The sequence below is a fragment of the Stegostoma tigrinum genome, chromosome 1 (assembly GCF_030684315.1).
Source record: "Stegostoma tigrinum isolate sSteTig4 chromosome 1, sSteTig4.hap1, whole genome shotgun sequence".
In the NCBI taxonomy this organism is placed as follows: Eukaryota; Metazoa; Chordata; class Chondrichthyes; order Orectolobiformes; family Stegostomatidae; genus Stegostoma; species Stegostoma tigrinum.
In genome coordinates, this window is record NC_081354.1 from 163,299,335 (window position 1) to 163,325,308 (window position 25,974).

Sequence of the window (25,974 nt, forward strand, 5' to 3'; positions counted from 1 at the left end):
CCTTGTTCGCTCCACACTGCCCTCCAACCCCACCACACCCGGCACCTTCCTCTGCAACCGCAGGAAATGCTACACTTGCCCCCACACCTCCTTCCTCACCCCTATCCCAGGCCCCAAGATGACATTCCACATTAAGCAGAGGTTCACCTGCACATCTGCCAATGTGGTATACTGCATCCACTGTACCCGGTGTGGCCTCCTCTACATTGGGGAAACCAATCTTAAGATTAAGATTGACAAGTCGCCAGGCCCGGATCAGATTTGTCCTCGGCTGCTTTGGGAAGCGAGAAATGCAATTGCTTCGCCACTTGCGAAGATCTTTGCATCCTCGCTCTCCACTGGAGTCGTACCTGAGGACTGGAGAGAGGCAAATGTAATTCCTCTCTTCAAGAAAGGAAATAGGGAAATCCCCGGCAATTATAGACCGGTAAGTCTCACGTCTGTCGTCTGCAAGGTGTTAGAAAGGATTCTGAGGGATAAGATTTATGACCATCTGGAAGAGCATGGCTTGATCAAATACAGTCAACACGGCTTTGTGAGGGGTAGGTCATGCCTTACAAACCTTATCGAGTTTTTTGAGGATGTGACTAGAAAAGTTGATGAGGGTCGAGCTGTGGATGTGGTGTATATGGACTTCAGTAAGGCATTTGATAAGGTTCCCCATGGTAGGCTCATTCAGAAGGTCAGGAGGAATGGGATACAGGGGAACTTAGCTGCTTGGATACAGAATTGGCTGGCCAACAGAAGACAGCGAGTGGTAGTAGAAGGAAAATATTCTGCCTGGAAGTCAGTGGTGAGTGGTGTTCCACAGGGCTCTGTCCTTGGGCCTCTACTGTTTGTAATTTTTATTAATGACTTGGACGAGGGAATTGAAGGATGGGTCAGCAAGTTTGCAGGCGACACAAAGGTCGGAGGTGTCGTTGACAGTATAGAGGGCTGTTGTAGGCTGCAGCGGGACATTGACAGGATGCAGAGATGGGCTGAGAGGTGGCAGATGGAGTTCAACCTGGATAAATGCGAGGTGATGCATTTTGGAAGGTCGAATTTGAAAGCTGAGTACAGGATTAAGGATAGGATTCTTGGCAGCGTGGAGGAGCAGAGGGATCTTGGTGTGCAGATACATAGATCCCTTAAAATGGCCACCCAAGTGGACAGGGTTGTTAAGAAAGCATATGGTGTTTTGGCTTTCATTAACAGGGGGATTGAGTTTAAGAGTCGTGAGATCTTGTTGCAGCTCTATAAAACTTTGGTTAGACCGCACTTGGAATACTGCATCCAGTTCTGGTCGCCCTATTATAGGAAAGATGTGGATGCTTTGGAGAGGGTTCAGAGGAGGTTTACCAGGATGCTGCCTGGACTGGAGGGCTTATCTTAAGAGGAGAGGTTGACTGAGCTCGGTCTCTTTTCATTGGAGAAAAGGAGGAGGAGAGGGGACCTAATTGGGGTATACAAGATAATGAGAGGCATAGATAGAGTTGATAGCCAGAGACTATTTCCCAGGGCAGAAATGGCTAGCACGAGGGGTCATAGTTTTAAGCTGGTTGGTGGAAAGTATAGAGGCGATGTCAGAGGCAGGTTCTTTACGCAGAGAGTTGTGAGAGCATGGAATGCGTTGCCAGCAGCAGTTGTGGAAGCAAGGTCATTGGGGTCATTTAAGAGACTGCTGGACATGCGTATGGTCACAGAAATTTGAGGGTGCATACATGAGGATCAATGGTCGGCACAACATTGTGGGCTGAAGGGCCTGTTCTGTGCTGTACTGTTCTATGTTCTATGTTCTATGTTCTAAGCGGAGGCTTGGGGACCGCTTTGCAGAACACCTCCGCTCGGTTCGCAACAAACAACTGCACCTCCCAGTCGCAAACCATTTCCACTCCCCCTCCCATTCTTTAGATGACACGTCCATCATGGACCTCCTGCAGTGCCATAATGATGCCACCCGAAGGTTGCAGGAACAGCAACTCATATTCCGCTTGGGAACCCTGAAGCCTAATGGTATCAATGTGGACTTCACCAGTTTCAAAATCTCCCCTTCCCCACCGCATCCCTAAACCAGCCCAGTTCGTCCCCTCCCCCCACTGCACCACACAACCAGCCCAGCTCTTCCCCTCCACCCACTGCATCCCAAAACCAGTCCAACCTGTCTCTGCCTCCCTAACCTGTTCTTCCTCTCACCCATCCCTTCCTCCCACCCCAAGCCGCACCCCCATCTCTTACCTACTAACCTCATCCCACCTCCTTGACCTGTCCGTCTTCCCTGGACTGACCTATCCCCTCCCTACCTCCCCACCTATACTCTCTCCACCTATCTTCTTTTCTCTCCATCTTCGTTCTGCCTCCCCCTCTCTCCCTATTTATTCCAGAACCCTCACCCCATCCCCCTCTCTGATGAAGTGTCTAGGCCTGAAACGTCAGCTTTTGTGCTCCGAGATGCTGCTGGGCTTGCTGTGTTCATCCAGCCTCACATTTTATTATCTCTGATCATCTTAATGTTATTTCCAGTGTAATTCTTAGCACAGTCTGCATTACTTAAACATTGATTTGCAATATCAGAATTACATATAACAGGGGAAATACTGTTGCAAGGATGAGCTGATTAAGAACAGTTGGCATGTTGGCCAATGCAATGGCCAGTGGGACCTGTTGCTTGACATGGGTCATCCGTTATTGGGATGTGCACACTTTATCTGCTGTCCCATCATGTAGGTCATATGCCGCAATGACTGGTGGACCATAGCAAGCAAAATAATTAAATATCCTGTTCTTACGACATGAATATAAGCTAAAGATGAGATGAAGCAAACTGACCAAGAAAGACTGATGTTGAATCGCTGGTACATACATAGCTGCACAGTGGCAAGACCAATAGAACGACTGATGTCTCTAAAAGGCTAATTCTTCTGTCTGGCCTACAAGTGACTCCAAATTCACAGAAATCTGGGTGACGATTAAATGGTATTTGAAATGGCTCAACACAACACGAGATATAGCAAACTGCCTTCAAAGTCTAAGACTGAAACTGAATTGGGCTGCCATTCATTGAACTAGGTACTGGAAGTAACAATGTTAAATCCAGCTTTGTCAATCCTGCAAAGTTCTCCTTACTATCTGGAGGTTTGCGCCAAAGATGCAGAACTGTCTTACAGTCAAGTGATAGCCTGATGTGCTATAGTCACATTCCCCAGGACCTTACCAAGTGTATTGGTCCTGCCCTGATTTGCCTTCCCAAAATGCAGCACTTCACATTTATCTAAATTCAACTCCATCTGCCACTCCTAGGCCCATTGGCCCGTCTGACCAAGATCCTGCTGCACTCTGGGGTAACCTTCTTCACTGTCCACTACACCTCCAAATTTGGTGTATCTGCAAACTTACTAACCATGCGTCCTATGTTGACATTGCAAATAATTAATTATAAATGAGGACAATGGAGCCAGTGGACCCAGCACTGATCCTTGTGGCATACCACTGGTCACAGGCCTCCAGTCTGAAAAACAATCCTCCACCATCACCCTCTGTCTTCTACATTGAGCCAATTCTGTATCCAAATGGGTAGTTTTTCCTGTATTCTATGCCATCTAACCCTGCTAACCAGTCTACCATGAGGAACCTTGTTGATTATCTTTTAGAAGTCCATATAAATTACCTCCAGCGCACTACCCTCATTAGTCTTCTTTGTTACTTCTCATAAAAATTCAATCAAGATAGTGAGACATGATTTCCCATGCATGAAGCCATGGTGACTATCCCTAAACAATCCTTGTCTTTCCAAATATATGTAAATCCAGTCGCTCAGGATTCCATCCACCAGCATGCCCATCACTGATGTCAGGCTCACCAGCCTATAGTAACTTGGCTTTTCCTTACCACCTTTCTTAAATAGTGGCACTCCCTTAGCCAACCTCCAATCTTCTAGCACCTCACCTGTGGTTATTGATGTTACAAATATCTTAGCAAGGGCCCCAGCAATGACTTCTCTATCTTCCCACAGAGTTCTAGGGCACACCTGATCAGCTCCCAGGGATTTATCCACCTTTATGTGTTTTAAGACATCCAGCACCTCCTCCTCTGGATTTTGGACATTTTTCAAGATGTTGCTATTTAACTCCTCATGTTCTATATCATCCATATCCTTCTCCACAGTAAACACTGGTGCAAAATACTTATCTAGTACCTCACTCATCTCCTGTGGTTCCACACATAGGCAGCCTTGTTGATCTTTAAGGGATCCTATTCTGTCCCTCTTTTGTCCCTAATGTATTTGTAGAATCCCTTTGGATTCTCCTTAACCCTATTTGCTAAAGTTATTTCATGTCCTCTTTTTACCCTCATGATTCCTCTCTTAACTATCCCCAAGACAGTTTTTTTTGGAGCAGCTTGTGGCAGAGTCCTGTAGGGAACAAGCATTTCTGGATTTGGTGATGTGTAATAAGGCTGACTTGGTTAGGGAGCTTAAGGTGAAGGAACCCCAGGGGTCAGTGACCATAATATGTTAGAATTGAGAGGGAGTAGCTGGAATCAGATGTAATGGTATAACAATTGAGTAAAGGTAATTGCGAAGACATGAGGGAGGAGCTGGCCTGAATTGATTGGAAGGAGAGCCTCGTTGGGAAGATGGTGGAACAGCGACAGGAGTTTCTCGGGGCAATTTGGAAGGCACAACTGAAATTCGTCCCAAAGAAGAAGAAACATAGTAAGGGCAGGACAAAAAAAAACCATGGCTGACAAGGCAAGTAAGGGACAGTACAAAAACAAATGAAAAAGCATACAACATGAGAGATGTGATAGCCTAATGGTATTATTGCTAGACTGTTAATCCAGGGACCCAGGTAATGGTCTGGGGACCTGGGTTCAAATCCTGCCATGGAGGATGGTAGAGTTTGGATTCAGTAAAAATTTGGAATGAAGAGTCTAATGATGAGTATGAAAACACTGTTGATTGTTAGGAAAAACCCATCTGGTTCACTTTCCACTTTAGGGGAAAGAAACTGTCATTCTTATATGTGACTCCAGACCTACATAAATGTGATTGATTCTTAACTGCCATCTGGCAATAAATGCTGCCTGGCCAGCAACGCTCTTGTCCCATGAATGAATTTAAAAAAAATTAGTGGGAAACCAGAGAATTGGGGAGCCTTTAAAGACCAGCAGACAACAACCAAACAAAAAAAAAGTGGTGGGGGAAGGGAAATGTGAGAGTAAGACAGCTAGTGATATAAAAGAAGATTGTAAGAGGTTTTTTTCCTTATTGGGATGAGAGTGTTTATTGTCCATCATTAATTGCCCAGAGGGCAGTTCAGAATCAGCCACATTGCTGTGGATCTGGAATCACATGTAGGTCAGACCAGGTAAGGATGGCAGTTTCCTTCCCTAAAGGACATTAGTGAGCCAGGTGGGTTTTTCCTGACAATGGGCAGAGGGTTCATGTTCACCATTAAATTCTTAATTTTTATTGAATTCAAATTCCACCATCTGCTGTGGCAGGATTTTGAACGCGGGTCCCCGGAACATTATCTGGGTCTCTAGATTAACAGCCCAGTGACGATGCCATTAGACCATCGCCTCCCCCTATATATTTTTAGATATCTAAAATGAAAGAGGATGGCAAGAGTGAACATTGAATGGCTGGAAAATGAGGTTGTAGTAATGGGGAACAAAGAAATGGCAGAAGAATATGTGCTTTGCATCAGTCTTCATGGTGGAAGATACCAGCAGAACTTTGAGACAGCCAGGGGACAGAGGTGAGTACAATGGCCTTCGCTAAGCAGAAGATACTGATGAAGCTGAAAGGTCTGAAGGTGGATAAATCACTGATACTGATAGACTGCGCCCCAGACCCTTAAAGCTGATAGCTGACGAGATTTTGGAAAATTGGAAATAGATTTGGATTTTATTGTCACTTGCACTCAGGTACAGGAGGAATGGAGTACAGTGAAAAATGTGCAGAGTCACATTATACGACACCATCTTAAAATACAAAATACAAAATCAGAATTGTTAAAAAAATGGAGAAAACAAAATGAAACAGAGCCAAAAGAAAAGGAAAACAAAATGTCCAGGTCTCAAAGTCCTTATCCAAAAGAAAAGGGAAAGGTCCATGTTTTAAAACCTTGTCTCCCTAGGCCCAGGCCTGGCCTTGAGTTTCAGTCAGCCTCCTCCTGGGACATGCTCCACCAAATGTCTTTGTTGTAGCCGATGTAGCTAAACGGCCTCTTGTTTTCTGTCTTCTGCCTCCCTCCTTCCTTAAATGGGGGTGTTACATTAACCATTTTCTATGTTCTCTGGGACTCTCTTGGACTGTAGTGATTCCTGAAAGATCACCACCAATGAGGTTGTGTGGCAGTCATGGATGTTCTTTATAGGATGTTTGTGTGGGTCGGACCCTCAGGGGAAATAAATATAAGGAAGCCCGTGGGCCCGGCCTCCTGAACTTGTACAGCATTAACACTAACAGAATCAGCTCCCTGCAGTGATCGGAGCAACAGAGCAACAGTTCCAGCAATCGATGGTGGCTGTGGAGACATCCTCTTGGCAATTAGTGGTGGCATCGGCTACAACAAAGACATTTGGTGGAGCATGTCCCTCCTGGGGCTCTGTTGCTCCGATCACTGCAGGGAGCTGATTCTGTTAGTGTTAATGCTGTACAAGTTCAGGAGGCCGGCCCACGGGCTTCCTTATATTTATTTCCCCTGAGGGTCCGACCCACACAAACATCCTATAAAGAACATCCATGACTGCCACACAACCTCATTGGTGGTGATCTTTCAGGAATCACTACAGTCCAAGAGAGTCCCAGAGAACATAGAAAATGGTTAATGTAACACCCCCGTTTAAGGAAGGAGGGAGGCAGAAGACAGAAAACAAGAGGCCATTTAGCTACATCGGCTACAACAAAGACATTTGGTGGAGCACGTCCCAGGAGGAGGCTGACTGAAACTCAAGGCCAGGCCTGGGCCTAGGGAGACAAGGTTTTAAAACATGGACCTTTCCCTTTTCTTTTGGATAAGGACTTTGAGACCTGGACATTTTGTTTTCCTTTTCTTTTGGCTCTGTTTCATTTTGTTTTCTCCTTTTTTTTAACAATTCTGATTTTGTATTTTGTATTTTAAGATGGTGTCGTATAATGTGACTCTGCACATTTTTCACTGTACTCCATTCCTCCTGTACCTGAGTGCAAGTGACAATAAAATCCAAATCTATTTCCAATTTTCCAAAATCTCGTCAGCTATCAGCTTTAAGGGTCTGGGGCGCAGTCTATCAGTATCAGTGATTTATCCACCTTCAGACCTCAGTTGTTGGTAAGACTTTAGAGTCCATTATTAAGGTTAAGGTTGCAGAGTACTTGGAAGTGCGTGGTAAAATAGGACTGAGTCAGCATGGCTTCATCAAGAGGATGTCATGCCTGACAAATGTTTGAATACTTCGAGGAGATATTGAGCAAGTTAGAGAAAGGAGAACCAGTGGGTATGATCCATTTTGATCTCCAGAAGGCTTTTGACAAGGCGCCGCACGGGAAGTTGCTAAATAAGATAGAAGCCCATGATGTGAGGATCAAGGTGCCAGCATGGATAAAGGATTGGCTGACTGTCAGTAGGTAGAGAATGGTGATTGAGGGGTCTTTTTCAGGATGGCAGCTACTGACTACTGGAGTACAGCAGGGGTCGGAGTTGAGACCACCACCATTCACATTATTCTTTGACAATGTGGATGAAGGAACTGAGAGTGTTGCTGCTAAGTTTGCAGATGGCACAAAGATAGGTGGAGGGAGAGGTAGTGTTGAGGAAATGAGGACACTATAGAAGGACTTGACCTTGCGTTGATCTTCACTTGAAGAACATCTCATTTTCTACTTGGGGACCCTGCAGCCCTCCGGGCTCAATATCGAGTTCAATAATTTTAGGGCCTAAACTCTGCCATGTCCCAGCCCCCAAGCCCACAAGCCAGGCCATGTTGCCACAGAGTCTGTCATGACATACTACCTGTTATTAGTCACTAATAGTCCCCATGAACAACTATTCACCCTCCCAGCCTAATCGTTATCAACTCTTTGTCTGTCCAACTGCTCTTCTCTCTCTTTAGGCTCTGTCCTATCATTTACACCTTACCCCAACCCTCCCCTTTTTTCTGCATATAAACTAACATTTTCCCAGCCACCATAAGTTCTGAGGAAGGGTCACCGGGCCCAAAACATTAACTCTGTTTTTTCCCTTCACAGATGCTGCCAGACTGGCTGAGCTTTTCCAGCAACTTTGTTTGTGTCTGATTTATAATGCAGTTGCTCAGTGTTCAGTACCAGACTCCTTGCTTTTCCTGATTATATTAAATGACATATATCTCCATTTGCAGGGGCCATTTTCCAAGTTTGTGGATGAGCTTAGAATCATTGTAAACTATGAGGAGGACAGCACAGAACTTCAAAAGCACATCTGCAAGTTGGTGGATTGGGCAGCTAGATGTCAGTTGTAGTTCAATACAGAGGAGGCTGAGGTGATGCAGGAAGAGAGGTAGTCACTGGTAGGATTGGCATGGTAGTAGTCTAATGTCAAATGTACAGCTTTTTTTTGGTTATTGGTTGAGGCAATGGGAGTCAACATGTTCAAAATTAACTCTGTACCTGATGACCTTCAAATATCCTTAGACATTGCATTCCTCATTTGTCTCACGCTCAGTCTCTACTTTGTGGATTTTTCTGTCTGTTCTATTCTCTTCCCTTTCATCTTCAGACAAGAAGCTATACTACTAGGTGGCAGAATTTATCTCTCCAAAATAACAACATGAAAGTAGTTCAAGAATCTTAATAGTCCTTTCTCCCTAAGCATGAACAGCAACTTACAATGCATGTCTGGTAAGGCTAGTTGAGTTCTGCTTATTCCCTAGGCTTTCAGAGACAGTGACGTCTTCACCTTGGGACTTCATATAAAAGCAGTGCTGAAATTCTTTGAAAATGGCAGAGTTGTGACAATGACTGCAGACTTATTCTGCTAAACCATTGCTGTATCAACGTAGGGATTTACTGTTGATGACATTGATATGACCGTATTAGTCAGTGCAGAGACCTATGCTTCAGAATCATAGAATTCCTGCAGTATGGAAGCAGGCCATTTAGCTCATTGAATCCACATGGAGTCTCTGAAGGGCATATCACCCACACCTACCCACCCTGGCCTATTCCTGTAACCCTACATTTCCCATTGCTAATCCACCTCACCTGCACGTCTTTGGACTGTGGGAGGAAACCACTGCTCCCGGAGGAAACCCACATAGACACAGGGAAAACATGAAAACTCCACACAGTCACCTGAGGCTGGAATCAAGCCCAGGATTTCTAGCACTGTGAGGCGGCAGTTCTAACTACTGAGCCACCATGCTGTCCTGTAGCCTGAAGAGGAACACAAAACATTTGCTTCAGTTGTTCCTACTTCAAACGAGAGTACAGCAGCATTACAGGTGGAAATGGATCATCGTGAGAATAACAAACTGTTTCTGTGGAAGTCCTTATGGAAATAAAGACTCATTTCTTTTAGAGGATCTTTTTACAGTTCATCATAAGGGCCACAGGGACATAATTCAAAGTCTCAGCAAACATTTCCAATATACCACAAACAGATATCTCACAGGGAATCCAAGATAACAAAGTGTGGGGCTGGATGAACACAGCAGGCCAAGCAGCATCTCAGGAGCACAAAAGCTGACGTTTCAGGTCTAGACCCTTCATCAGAAAAAAGCTTTTTCTGCATAGACTTCACTGAAACAGGGGTGTGTCTAACAAACTGAACTGAGCAGCTCAGGCAATTCCACTGAGGTCCATAGAACCCAACTCAATTGTTAGGGATAGCAAATGCCACATTGATCTTTGGCCAGCTTTGATGAAGGCTGTAAGGCATTGGAGCAGTTGTAGGCCACTCAGCCCATCGAGGCTGCCCCATCATTCACTGAGACCCTAACTGAGCTGTTAGTTCTAACTTTTCTGCCATTTCCTGATAACCCTCAATTCCCTCACCGAAAAAAAAAATTAGCTTTGAGTGTACTTAATGGTCCAATCTCGATGGCCTTCTGTGGTAAAGAATTCCACAGATTCCACCCTCTGAGAAAAGAAGTTCCTCCACATCCCTCTCTTAAATATGCAACCCCCTATTCTGAGATGATGCGCTGTGCTTCTAGACTGTCCCACAAGGAGAAACAAGCATTCTGCATCTACTCTGTCAAGTCTCCAAAAAATTATACTGGATGCAAAACGTTAAATATTTTCTCTTTCCCCAGATGCTGCCAGGCCTGCTGAATTTCTCATGTCCTTACTGTTTTTATTTCTCTAACATCTTCAGTGCTTTGTGTTTGTCTGGTTGATCTAATTGGTTCTAGTGAGGAAATTGGATACTATCAAAGCTTATGTGTAGAGTCGGACCAGATGAATCTTACTCTGGGAGGGAAAAGGTTTGAATAGGCTGGGAAGTTGGATGCAGCTCAAAGTCAAGGAATCTGTAAGTGATGCAGATTCAATGGGGTCACTAAGCAAGTTGCACACTTCTGATACCCAGGAAACTGGATCAGGCTACCCAGCAAATTGCAATGAAAGATGACGCAGATCAAAGTTAAATAAGCACAATGGAATGATGTTGAAAATGGAATACTTCCATTTCACAGACCAAATTGGCATATTAAATGAAAGTGACATCAATGGAGTTTGTAAATTACTACAAAAATCAGTGAAGTGTAAGGATATACTCAATTTAAACTTTAAAAGAATCACACCTATCTTTAAGGACACTGTCCAACTGCTAGTACTGGTAAACAGATTTTGCGATCCCTGTGCTGAAGTGGTAGGTGGATTGTTATGTACTTTCCACACGTATAGATACTGCGAGGATAGTCCTCCCAGACCGTCAGAGTTCTAACTCAATCAAAAGAGGTACAGGTTCCAGATGAGTGGGCTGAATGAATGGCGTAACTTGGGCCTTCATGCATGGGAAATTACACTGAAATATAAACTAATTAAAATGAAAATTAAAAGAAGGGACTTGTTATAGGAGTTCAGCCCCAGTCTCAGGATTACAAAGGTTGGGTGCTTGCTTTAGACCTGTGCAGACTTAATGGACTGAAGGGTCTTTTCTGTGCTTGATGATTCCATGATTCTGTTTTTTATATCACTTATTAGCTTAGATTCACAGCAATGTGGAAGCAGGCCCTTCAGCCCAACAAGTCCACACTGCCCCTTGAAGCATCCCAGCCAGACCCATCCCCCTATAGCCCACACACCCCTGAGCACTGGTCAATCCACTTAGCCTGCACATCTTTGGACATTGGGAGGAAACTGGAGCACCCAGAGGAAACCCACGCAGACACGGGGAGAATGTACAAACTCCACACAGACAGTTACCCGAGGCTGGAATCGAACCTGGGTCCCTGGCGCTGTGAGGCTGCAGTGCTAACCACTGAGCCACCGTGTCGACCAGTGAGTGAGTGAGATACCGTACTAGCCAGCGATAAAGGCATAGCTTATATTTTCATTTCATCCATTTTAGCAAATCACCTTGCTCATTCTGACCAAAATTCAAGTGTAAATGTTGAACTTGTTTCTTGTCAATAATGAGAAATAAGTGTGACTCAGGTGTGCACTACGGGCGTATAAATCTTTGCAGATACAAACTTTGCAAAGTAGTAGGTGAGTACAGTAAAAGACAGTCAATTATTGACAACATCTTCCTTACCTGTGTAAGGAGTCAGACTTCTGCAGAAGAAGTTGGGGAGATGAACAGCTGGATAGATTTGATCCCTACTCAACAGCTGAACTAAGTTTAAAAAATCTCCAAGGATAAGATCACAGGAACGTTGTGAATTGTTTGGTTTTTGAACAGCTGTCGTTGGTCTTTAATTTAAATTAACTAGTGGTTAAAATATAAGGAACAAGATAAGGTCTCTCGTACGTACTTAATTTTCTTTAAACTTGAGGGAATAACTGTGAAGGAGGTAATTTAGGTATAAGTGCTGGGCCATCAATTATTTACAATGTATATTAATAAACTGGATGCAGAAAGTGAATGTGCTATAGCCAAGTTTACAGTTAAGACAAAAATAGATTGGAAGGTTGGTGATGACACAAAAAGTTTGCAGAGGGATGTAGATAACTTAAGAGTTTTTTCGATAGTTAGACAGTCATGTAGTAGTAATATCGCCTTTACCTGCATTGACCAATGAAGTGGTCAGACTTCTGCAGAAGTGGTAGGAGAAAGGACAGTGGGCAAAAACTTGGCAGATGGAATTTAATGTGGAATGTGTGAGGTTATACAATTTGGCAGGAAAAATAGAGGAGCTGACTATTGTCTACATGAGTGTAGAAAACAACAGAATAGAGGGATTTGTGAGTCCCCATACGTGAATCACAAAAACCTGGCATCTATATTCAATGGAACACAGGAAAGCAAATTGGAATGTTGAGCTTTATTTAAAAGGGAATAACACTAGGGAGGTTTTGCTAAAGCTACACAAGGCACTGATCTGACAACAGCTGGAATATCGTGAACAATTTTGGGCCTTTTCTCAGAGGAAAGATAAATTAGCATTGGTGGCAGTCCAGAGAAGGTTCACTCAGTTGATATCAGGCATGGAGAAAATATCTTATGAGGAGGGGTTGAGTAGAGTGGCTCTGTACTCATTGGCATTTAGAAGAACGAGAAGGGATCATAGTGAATCGAACAAGAATCTTAGGGTCCTTGGCAAGGTAGATGTGGAGAGGTTATTTCCCCTTGAGCAAGAGACTGGTGTTGGAGGGGATAATCTCAGAATAAAGGATCACATATTTACGACAGAGATGAGGAGGAATTTCTTCTTTACTGCAGAGAGCTGTCGAGGTTGCGTCTATATTAAAGGCTGGTATAGACAGATTCCTAATTAACAAGGAAATCAAGGATTATCGGGAAAAGGCAGAAAAGTGGATTTGAGGGTAATCAGGACAACCATGATCTTGCTGGATGGTGGAACAGATTAAAGTCTGAGTCTAGCTGAATGGCCTATTTTTGCTCCTATGTCATATGATAGGGCAACTTGACCATCTGGAATGAACTTCCATTGTGCCACGGGAAGTCAGGGACACTTCTGGTATTTGGAGTAAGGGATGTGTCTCCAGTAACCTGAAATCCATAATTTGGGCCTGGAGCTGTGTCTGAAGTTACTGTGGAACCTCTGTGAAACTTAGATCTCTGAGGATAGCATATCTAATAAGGTGGCCACAATGCAAGCAAAGAATGCACATTTAGAAAGGGAATGGGTGACCACCAGACAGAGTAATAGCAGTGGGCAGGTAGTGCATGAATAGTCTGGCTCCATCTCTAGTGAACAGATTTTCAATTCTGGGTAATGTCATGGTAGGTGATTTCTCAGGGACAAGTTCCTATCTTTTATAGTCTTACGGCACCACGAGCATTACAGCTAAGTGGGATGGGGAAGAAAGACAGAGTGGAAAGCGATACAGTGATATGGGATTCTGTTGGAAGGCCAGCAGGTAGACATTTCTCAGAATGCTATGTTGTCTCCCTGGTGCCACAAACAAGGATTTCACTGAAGGGCTGAACGATATTCTGAAGGGCAAGGATGAAGAACTAGAGATTCCTTTAATGGGCCATGTCTGTACCAACAAGATAGGTAAAAGGCAATTTGGCGAGCAGAATATTGTGTGCTGGGAAATTAGTAAAAAAGCAAGACTTCAAAGACAGCCTACCAAGTGTAATCAGCCTTCCTTTACCACTTGCAACGTCAGAGAGAAAAAGGATCAGGGCTTGGAAGGGTGCAGAGAGACTAAGGAGAGCTGTAGCAGAGAGAGGCAGTGAGATCGGAGTGAGGAGTGGGATAGGATGTGTGCATATTGAAACTAGAAAGTCCTATAAAGGAAAATCAAAAAATCTGTGGATGCTGTAAATCAGAGACAAAAATAGAAATTGCTGGATAAGCTCAGCAGGCCTGCTAACATTTGTGGCGAGAAATCAGGGTTAACGTTTCGGCTAACTGCTACTGTTCCAATTCTGAGGAAGGGTCACTTTATCTGAAACGTTAACTCTGCCAGACCTGTGAAGGAGCAAGTTGTGGGAGAGACCAATTACTGCATATCACGGACAGAAGATGACCTTACTCTTTTTGAAAAATAACCATTAAAAGCCAAACCTGTTAAAGTTCAATTTGAAATGTAAAGATTGTATGGTGAGCACAAATCCTGCCCCACTGCGTTATCGTCCTTTTTCCTCAGCTTTTCTCTCATGCTCTTCTCATATATTTAATTGCTCAGTTCTATCTTCCTGGGGTCACCAGACACTTTAACTATCAGTACAGATTGGAAGAAGGTTGTTCTTGGAGCAAAGAAGGTTGAGGGGACTTTTCATTGTGGCCTACATGATGGCAACAGGCTTAGATTAGGTTGGCAAGGAAAAGCTGCTCCCATTAGCAGATGGTGAAGGGACTGAGGCATAAACAGAAGATTTTGGTCAACAGACCGGTGGATGCAAGGCAAACCATTTTGTACAGGTTATGGCTGCAGATTGGCGGTAATGAATGGGCTCCTCCCGTGCATAAATGGTTATGCCCTTTCCACTGCCTCTCTCAGTTGGTCATCATCAAACTGTGCAACTGATCGATGAGGCTAGAGATGCTGATTCACCAGGGGAAGCATCACAGCTGAGCCCAATCTTTTGTCACTCAAGACTGGCACACTTCCATATGTATGGTGGGAAAGAACAGGAACACATCCAGGCTGATTTACTGGATTAATAGCATCATCACATCAGAGAGCAGCTCATTTGATATCTGAATTTAACCCAGGACCTTGTTTTTCTTGGGGGGTTTAATTACTCACTGCTTTAACCAGCAGAGTCATTTATGAGACAGATTGTAATCACAATGTTTCTTTCCCCTTGAGGCCTCATTAAAAAGAATCAAGTGTGTTTTACAGAAAATCAGTAATGTGTGTTAGTAACTCACAGAGTCTTTCTTTCTTGAATTTAATTATAATGTCTTTCCCTTCATGTTGATACACAAACGTTACGTCTTCACTCAGTGATACTTTCATTCAAAATAGAACAGTGGAAATACACACAGAAACTGCAAACATTGGTTATTCTTCACATGGAAATCATTACTCTGTCCCTTTTTCTGTAGATACTGACTGTGAATTTACAGTATTTTTTGGTTAAGTATAGGTTTTCCCATCACTGCATCATTTTCCCCTCCTTTATCGGCACCTTTTGCCAAACTGATGCCCGGTGATCCCACTTGGCTACAAGGGCAGGCCAAAAGCTGGGAGTGCTGTGGTGAGTAGCTCATATTCTGATTCCCCAAAGTCTGTCCACAATCTATAGCACACAAGCCAGGAGTGTGCTGGAATACTCCCCACTTGCCTCGATGGATGCAGCCCCAACAACACTCAAGAAGCTTGACACCATCCAGGACAAAGCAGCCCGCTTGATTGGAACCACACTCACAAGCATCCACTCCCTCCACCACTGACACTCAGTAGCAGCAGTGTGTACTATCTACAAGATGCACTGCAGAGATTCACCAAAGATCCTCATACAGCGCCTTCTAAACCCATGACCACCTCCATCTAGAAGGACAAAGGACAGCAGATACATGGCAACAGCAATACATTCACCATCCTGACTTGGAAATATATTGCAAATGTCTCTAAATCTAAGTCCTGGCATTCCCTCCCTAAGGGCATTATGGATTGCAATGGTTTAAGAAGGCAGCTCACCACCACTTTCTCATGGGCAATGAGGGATGAGCTGCATGGTCACATGTCTTGAGTGAATTAAAAAGAAAGATCAACTGGAGACAGCCAACAAACGCTTATCTTCCGGGTAACCCGCAAACGATACCAGACCTTGCGAGCTCAGTGAGAAATACAGAGCCATATAGAATCAAAAGGGTTGATTGTGGTTGGGATTTTTTGATTGTAGTTGCTGACTTTAAAAGCCAAAAGCTTGATTTCTGACTTGCAATGCAAAGTCTGCGATAGAATTTCCATTTTGTTGTGCATGGGTATGAAGTCAAAGCAATTTCATGGTCTGCTAGTGAATAGTTGACAAGACAAACATAGAACATAGAACATAACAGCACAGTACAGGCCCTTCGGCCCTCGATGTTGTGCTGACCTGTCATGCCGATCTCAAGCCCATCTAACCTACACTATTACATGTACGTCCGTATGCTTATCCAATGACGACTTAAATGTACCTAAAGTTGGCGAATCTACTACCGTTGCAGGCAAAGCGTTCCATTCCCTTACTACTTTGAGTAAAGAAACTACCTCTAACATCTGTCCTATATCTTTCACCCCTCAATTTAAAGCTATGCCCCCTCGTGCTCGCCGTCACCATCCTAGGAAAAAGGCTCTCCCTATCCACCCTATCTAACCCTCTGATTATTTTATATGTTTCAATTAAGTCACCTCTCAACCTTCTTCTCTCTAATGAAAACAGCCTCAAGTCCCTCAGCCTTTCCTCGTAAGACCTTCCCTCCATACCAGGCAACATCCCAGTAAATCTCCCCTGCACCCTTTCCAAAGCTTCCACATCCTTCTTATAATGCGGTGACCAGAACTGTACACAATATTCCAAGTGCGGCCGCACCAGAGTTTTGTACAGCTTCACCATAACCTCTTGGTTCCGGAACTCGATTCCTCTATTAATAAAAGCTAAAACACTGTATGCCTTCTTAACAGCCTGTCAACCTGGGTGGCAACTTTCAATGATTTGTGTACATGAACACCGAGATCTCTCTGCACATCTACACTACTAAGAATCTTACCATTAGCCCTGCACTTTGCCTTCTGGTTACTCCTACCAAAGTGCATCACCTCACACTTGTCTGCATGAAACTCCATTTGCCACCTCTCAGCCCAGCTCTGCAGCTTATCTATGTCGCTCTGCAATCTACAGCATCCTTTGTCACTATCCACAATTCCACCGACATTAGTGTCGTCTGCAAATTTACTAACCCATCCTTCTACGCCCTCATCCAGGTCATTTATAAAAATGACAAACAGCAGTGGACCCAACACCGACCCTTGCGGTATACCACTAGTAACTGCTCTCCAGGATGAACATTTCCCATCAGCAACCACCCTCTGTCTTCTTTGAGCAAGCCAATTTCCGATCCAAACTGCTATATCTCCCACAATTCCATTCCTCCGCATTTTGTACAATAGCCTATTGTGGGGAACCTTATCAAACGCCTTGCTGAAATCCATATGCACCACATCAACCGGTTTATTCTCATCTACCTGTTTGGTCACCTTCTCAAAGAACTCAATAAGGTTTGTGAGGCACGACTTTCCCTTCACAAAACCGTGCTGACTATCCCTAATCAATTTATTCTTTTCTAGATGATTATAAATCCTATCCCTTATAACCTTTTCCAACACTTTACCAACAACTGAGGTAAGGCTCACTGGTCTATAATTACCAGGGTTGTCTCTACTCCCCTTCTTGAACAGGGAAACCACATTTGCTATCCTCCAGTCATCTGGCACTATTCCTGTACACAATGACGAGTTAAAGATCAATGCCAAAAGCTCAGCAATCTCCTCCCTGGCTTCCCAGAGGATCCTAGGATAAATCCCATCCAGCCCAGGGGACTTATCTATCTTCATCCTCTGAAGGATTTCTAATACCTCTTCCTTGTAAACCTCAATCCCACCTAGTCTAGTAGCCTGTATCTCAGTATTCTCCTCGACAACATTGTCGTTTTCTAGAGTGAATACTGTCGAAAAATATTCATTTAGCACTTCCCCTATCTCATCTGATTCCACACACAACTTGCCACTACTATCCTTGATTGGGCCTAATCTTACTTTCATCATTCTTTTATTCCTTACATACCAATAGAAAGCCTTAGGGTTTACCCTGATCCTATCCGCCAACAACTTCTCATGTCTCCTCCTGGCTCTTCCGAGCTCTCTCTTTAGGTCTTTCCTGGCTACCTCGTAGCCCTCAAGTGCCCTAACTGAGCCTTCACATCTCATCCTAACATAAGCCTTCTTCTTCCTCTTGACCAGAGATTCCACCTCTTTCATAAACCACGGCTCCCACGCTCTACAGCTTCCTCCCTGCCTGACAGGTACATATTTATCTAGGACACACAGGAGCTTTTCCTTGAATAAGCTCCACATTTCTAATGTGGCCATCCCCTGCAGTTTCCTTCCCCATCCTATGCTCCCTAAATCTTGCCTAATCTCATCGTAATTGCTTTTCCCCAGCTGTAACTCTTGCCCAGTGGTACACACCTATCCCTTTCCATCACTAAAGTAAACATAACAGAATTGTGATCGCTATCACCAAAGTGCTCACCTACTTCCAAATCTAACACCTGGCCAGGCTCATTACCCAGTACCAAATCTAAAGTGGCTTCGCCCCTTGTTGGCCTATCTACATACTCTGTCAGGAAGCCTTGGGGCAAAGAAATTGGATTTAAGTAAAACAACCAGGCAAAGCAAGAAAACTGAGATGCAGTGCACTGGCAAAGATAGCCAGAAGACAACTTGCAGTTCGCAGCCCTCTTTATCCAAGCTTGTGTCTCTTTGAGTGGCTTTAGTTAAATGAGTAGTTTCAAATTTCCCATGTTCTGAGGAGTAATGAATCACAGCAGCACAGCCAGTTTGAATCTGCTGTTTGAACAGATTGTGAATACAGAGGAGATGGCCGTTGGTTGGAAAGTTGTGACGAGTATCAGTCCTGAAAATGCAGATTCGGTTTTCAGCTTTGACCTTGCTCAGGGGCTGGCACATTCCACAAACTGCTAGACAATTCCAGCTGAAAGCCTGTTTAGTCAGCAGATTTAAATTTCCCACATTCCGGGAAGCTCCAAATCAGTAACCACAGCAACGCAAGGCCATTTTAATCCACTGTTTTAATTTTTCTGACAACGTCAATCGGCGACCTTACAAATGATGCTGCCGGAGCTAGGACTATCCAACTGACACTTCCAGCAGAAATGCTCATAGTATTTCATCCCGATCCATGCCTATGTGAGAGAGAATGTGTCAAGAATGAGATTACTGTGCAAGGATGTTGCACTGTGCAATGATTTTGTCCTTGGGCATATATTTCATAATTTAAACAGAGCAAATAGGAGGTTAATAGATGCCCATATAATCCACTACTTGGAAGGCATATCATGTCATATGTTACACAGACAATAGATCAATGAGAACCAAATTAGGTTTGACAGCTTTTGATCGATATTTCAAAAACAGATAGGACACACTGGTGAGATCATCCTTCAACAGCAGATGCCAGCCCTGGGTCATGTTTGTAGATCACTTCATTAATGATCTCTCTGCGATCAGAACCACGCAGTTATGAAAACTTACAAATGCAACAGGCTTATTATTGGTCTTCTCAATAACTCAGTTTCTGAGCTTCTTCAATCAAAAGAGTACCTGACTCTAGAATGAGCAGTTCATATAGCAGTGGACACATTGTCTGACAAGTCGATCAAGAAGCATTATACAGCAACAATAGGCAGCAGTCTGAAATGTGATAACACAGTGTGGAGCTGGAGGAAGACAGCAGGCCAAGCAGCATCAGAAAAACAGGAAAGGTGATGTTTCGGGTCAGGATCCTTGCTTGGAATTGGGGGAGGGGAAGGGGGATTTGAAATAAATAGAGAGTGGGGTGGGGAAGCTGGTTGGGATGTTGATAGGTGGGTGTGGGCAGGTAGTGGTGGGCATTGGTCAGTGAGGTGGGTGGAGTAGATAAGTGGGAGAGAAGAAGTCCAGGTCAAGTTGGCAGGGATGAGGGGAGCGTTGATCTTGGGATTAGGACAGGAATGGGGAGATTTTGAAGCTGGTAAAGTCCACATTGAGACCATTGGGTTGTGGGCTCCCAAGGCAGAATGTGAGGTGCTGCTCCTTCAGTTTCCGGGTGGTGTCATTGTGACACTGGAGGAGGCTCAGGATGGAAATATTGTCCAGGGGATGGGAGGGGGAGTTGAAGTGGTTCACAACTGGAAGATGTTGTTGCTTGTTGCGAACTGAGCGTAGGTGCTCTACAAAGCAGTCTCCGAGCCTGCGCTTGGTCTCACCGATGTAGAGCAGGCCACATTGGGAACAACGGATACAATAGACATTAGGGGATGTGCCAGTGAACATCTGTTTAATGTGGAAGGTTGTTTTGGGGCCTGGGATGGAGGTGAGGGGAGAGATGTAGGGGCAGCTGTAATACTTCCTGCGGTTGCAGGGAAAGGTGCCAGGGGTGGTGGGGCTAGTGGGGGTGGCCATGGGCACCTGCATGGGCCCAAGCTATGCCTGCCTCTTTGCAGGCTACGTGGAACAGTCCCTCTTCCGAAGCTACACTGGCCTTAAACCCCACCTCCCCCTGCTTTAAATCAATGAGTGTATCGGCGCCGCCTCATGCTCCCACGAGGAGCTTGAACAGTTCATCCACTTTACCAACACCTTCCACCCCAACCTCAAGTTCTTTGTGGTTTGACAATCATCATAGTGATGCATGCAATTTTATTTTTATTTATCCTTGCACAGATTCTGAAAATTGATAACAATGGTTTATTACCTGCCATTGAATGTCCTTAATTTAAATGGCTTCCTGGGCCATTTCAGACAGAGTGTCCTGCATTGCTGTGGATCTGGAGTTACATAAAGGCCAAACCAGCTAAGGTGAACCAGGTAGGTATTTACGACAATCAATGAAAGTTTTGTGATCTGATTTAACAGCTTACTGTTCTAGATTTATTATTGAAATGAAATTCTACTGTCTGCCCTCCTTGTACTAGCACAGCGACATTATCACTGTGCCACCATCTCCCCACAGAGCAATATCATTGCCCCTGTCACACACCTTAGTTCCAGCTAAATTGCTTTTGTCCTTGAGCCCTGTTGGAAATCCTCTTTTGATAGCACTACATGGCTCTCCTTAACTGATACTGCTACGCTGCCTCCTTTTTCTCCTTTCCTATCTTTTCTGAACACCTTGAATTCAGGGATATTAAAAACCCATTTGTGCTGTTCGCTTAGCTACAGCATTCACATGGTGATCTGCGCTTGTAACTCTCAAATTTCTAGACCGAGTGTATTCACAAATGGGCAGTGTGACCCCAGGATGGACTCAACTTGTTTCTTCCTTTCTGCAAATCTGCCTGTTGACATACTGTTCTCTATTCTAATGCTATCTCTCTCTACCAGTTCTTCTCTAACTTTGTGGTTGAATGAATAAAAAAGTATAGGCTTTCCCAGGTCCAGTTCTCTCTGTAGCTCTGAAGGTAAGTGAAGAGCCCAAGCCTCACGCTATCTTTATTTTCCTCCTGAGGAGAAGCATCTCGTGCAAGTCTGGTTCTTTCTGCTACCTGAAGCCAAGTTATTATATTTTAATTATGAATTTTAAAGAGTTAATGTTGTCAAAATCATACCACAGAGGCCGGTATACCATCACCTAGTCATCTTTTATTTACACATACACAGTACAGGGACTCTGACCAGCTGGCTCAGAGCCAGTGAGGAGAACAAGTGAGACTCTTGCTTATATCTGTCAGCCAGGACACCCTGATGGGTCCAGTTAACTGCCTCAATCAGGGAACTCATTCTCAATGAGATCCCCTTTGCCAACCTTGTTCTAATCACTACAAATTCAAATTTCACGTGGACCTTGGTGTGATTCCAACCCACGTACCCAGAATATTAGAGATAACACGTTGTGAAGCTGGATGAACACAGCGGGCCAAGCAGCATCAGAGGACCAGGAAAGTTTGGCATTTCGGGTCGAGACCCTTCTTCAGAAATCTTCTTCTGAAGAAGGGTCTCGACCTGAAATGTCAAACTTTCCTGCTCCTCTGATGTTGCTTGGCCTGCTGTGTTCATCCAGCTTCACAACGTGTTAGCTCAGATTCTCCAGCATCTGCAGTTCCTATTATCTCTACCTAGAATATTAGCCTGGAACTGCTTGTCCAAAGGGGTCTCTGGGCTATGACTTGGATTGTAAGGCAGTTCATCCAGGTTAGCCCTGAGTCAGATGTAAAACCTGTCAATTCCATCTGGTGACCATTGCAGCTCAGCACTACGGAGCATTGATCTCTGAAGTTACAGCTTTCACTGTTGTCAATGTGGCTTCCAGGGAGCACCAAATAGAATGACTGTATGGTACTATAATAGTATCTACATAGATGCTGCAGTGGCTTTGTGATTCTCATTTGAAAGGATGCATCCATTATCTAGAGACTTGTCCTTTAACAGAACACTGAGCTGGCTGTGAGGTGACTGTTAGCCAAGCAGTCCAGACTGCTCAAGCCCAGACTGCGATAGTGTCATCTGAAGCATGGCCCACTGCTGCCTGACTGTGTCCGAGAGGAAACCAACATCTCAGAATGGCGGTAGACACTTAGACCGTACTTAGTAAAAATGTGTCCATAAAGAATCAGCAAGATTATTTGTACCAAGATGAATAGTTTATTATTTAGAAGCGTTATGTCTTATGCTATTTTTTAAAATTTGTGTTTGCGCTGGGTGAAGAGTTAATGTTGTAATTATAAACTAGTCTAACTGACCCATATGCTTTTATGGGAAGGGGCTGAAAGGATTGATTCAGGAGGTGAACTTCTTAATGGAATCTCATTCATGGATTAACATCTGTGAGCACAGAGGTTCAAAGCACAATGGTGGATGTGCCTTTAAACCAACGTTCAGTTAGATGGTAATGGTTATGTTCTATGAGCCATCCACCAAAGCCTTAGAACCCCTCCACTTTCTCCTCCTCCACTTGTGGCTCCTGAGCTTAATCCTTGAGCACAATCACTGATTATCGATCAGCTGACTTTGCTCTAGAGACCTGTCCTTTCCTCCTATCTCCATGCTCCCCATCTCCTTCAGAAGCTGTTGTGGCTGTCTAGCCACCTCTGTTGTTCCTCCTCCAGACTGAAGGATTCCTTACCCAGATCTTCATTGAGCAGAACGCTGCAGGGGAAAGCCTAACACTTCTCAAGTGCTGGTAAGTTTTGATGGGATGAATCAAAATTAACCTGGAGACATTGTACTTCTTTCTGCACATACGCTGTTCATTTACTGGGGAATTTTCACATGGTTTAGGTTCATTCTTCAGCACAGGTCACTGTCAGTAGGAATGTAGATTGTGTGGGTTTTGCTGCCTGTATCTAACACTCTGCATCCACTCAAATGTAATGTTTGCCAAATGGTGAGATATGGAAAGTGCCAACTGATGTTATTAGGCCCGAAGAATCACAGACACAAGTGATTTCTCCACTCTAGGGCACAAAGGTGTCATGGATAATTCTGAAAAACCCCTTTCGTCTCCGTGGCCAATACTTAGCTTTTAAAAATATATTGCTCTTAGTTCATCGTTGTCGAACGCTTCCCCCCATGACAACCCCATCAGTTTTGAACAGAAGTTGACGATTGTTGACTTAATATTTTTGTAGGCCACAAGGCAGAGCCAGGCTCTGGGAGCTTTGTAAGAACTCAAGGTAAAATGATTTAAATTAATATGAACTAATTTCAATTAATCAAATTAAAATCTTCCATGTGTAATCTTTTGGGAAAATTGACTTTTGATTTACTTGCTCAGAGATTATACCCCATTTTTGAAGCTTTAATTCTGTTGGATTAGTTGTAGTCTTTCATGTCATAGAGTTTATGTGAGTAAGCATTTCCACAGAATCGTGAGTGTATAAGTTTGATTGACACTTGAGGTGTATTTATTCTATTAATTCTTGAGATGTGAGAGTTTCCCAGTCAAGGTCAGCATTAATTGTCCATCTATTATTTACCCATGAGAAAGTGGAGATGATTTGCCTCTTTGAACTATGTAAATTTATATCAGGTGTAGGTGCAATTCACTGTGCTGTTAGGAAGGGAGTCCCAGAACTTTGACTCATCAACCCTTCCATCGCCTCAGACTTTGGTACACTATAGCACTACTGTATCCCGTCTATAATGTGTACACAGCAACTCATCGAGGCTTCTCAGAGAAACTTCCCAACATCCTGCACCTGGAAGGGCAAGGCAGCAGGCACATGGGAATGTCACCACCTCCAAGTGCCCCTCCTGGCTACCCACCATTCATAACTTGGACATAGATTGGGTGTTTTTTAATGGTTTCTGGGATGAAATTCTGGAACTCCCATGAAACTGCACTGAGGAAGCACCATACAGATGGCAATGGTTTAAGAACAAGGCCTTCGGCCACCTTTGCAAGGGCAGCTGGCGGGCTTGCTTAACATTGCTGCCAACAGCCTCCAACTGTACTTCAAGCAGCCTGTACAAATAGCACCACACAAGACCTGAGCAGTAGAGTTTAATCTCCTCTATTTTATTTTAATTAATACCTTGCCTTCCTTATAGGTCCAGCCCCTGTCAGATTATAAACCATGATGGAAGACATGCCGAGTTATATAGCTGCAGTGAGATGTGATGTGAAAGAAAACCACAACCAGGCATCTAACCAGGGCCGGAAAAAAACAAAAAACCTTTTTAATGAATTGAGAAACTTCACCAAGCTGCTAGCCTGTCCCTGTCTATCCATTTCAACTGATGTAAAATCCACAGCTCTGCCAAGTTTGCACAGTATCCAGCGGTTGTAAGGCAGAATAATGGTTTTCAGCAGTTTCTGGTTTTGGCTCTTTTGATGGGAGATGCTTTACTCATCTCAAACAGAGACCCAATCTCTCTTTTCTTTTGAAGAAAGAAACACCCCCATGAATCAATGTAGATTTATTCAGCCACACAAACAGCACAAAGTGTATTGGCTACATGTTCTGTACTGAGCAGGTGCCCTCTACCTGACCTGGATTTAAAATAAATAACATACAAAGCAATTTATTTAGCAACTCCTGGGCAGAGCTGACCAGAATGTTGAAATCATTTTCCGTAAATGGAGCAAGAGAAAAGCATAGACGCAATTGAGAGATGCTATCTGTGTGTTAAAATTATCTCCAAATAAAACTTATGGAATTCAAGTTCAATTTTAAGCCAAATGCTTTGTTCGGGACTTTATTAATTTGTTTAGGAGATTTCACGAGAGGTTTCAATTTGCTTGCTTTTCTCCTGTGATACGTTCAAGCCCCAGTCCGGTTTGATTAAAGAAGGAAAGAGAATTTTCTTAGAAATGACCCGTCGTGAAACACAGGGAGACAGACAGAAGCTGACTATCATATGCAGCTCAAATTGTTTGGATTGGAATGAAATCAATTGGATTGAAGGGGTGAAAAAATGTTATTGAACCATAAGCTCAGAACATCAAATGGAAAACCAGCCCTGGCTGGTTAAAAACCTAAATTTTGATGGTGCTCGCGTCTGTCTTCTGAAGATGTGGAAATCTCCTCAGCCCCTCCTTCCCTTCACAGTAAATGCTAGTTATCTCTACCCTGACTCTTGTGAATCTGGGGGTGACATTCCATTGTGTAAGCTTCACACTTAGAAGAGTCACTTTAATAAAAAAATTAGAACCTCTGCAGTCAAGTTCAAATTCTGAGGCCCTGAGCACAGTTATTTATATGAAGGAAATCAGCTGCCCAGAGACAATCAGCCTCATTACCATTCAGCTCTGGCACTTCTCATGGCTCTGCTCCAGAATTCTTTGCTGTTCAATAGACCCTCTTGTTAGAGCTGATCCCTTTTCTTAGCAGTTCAACACAGCTCAATCCAGCCTCTTTTCTTTCAGAGAAACTTTTACTTTCCTTTCCACATTTCCATCTCTAAGGTGATGGGAATGTGATCAGGAAACTTGCAGCATCACCGCCACCACCATCGCCCAACCGCACCACCCGTCCCCGGGTGGCCCTGAACCGGCATCCTCTATCCCAGCTTCCATTGTATTCTGCCGCCAATCTCAACCCCTGCCTTTCACTTAGTCAGAATTTCAACGCCTCATGATTTTTGTCACAATCGCACAAGGAACATTCCACCCTGCTCAAACAAATATAAATGAGGAAATAGTAAACACAATATTGCCAGAGAAATCACGTGCAGAA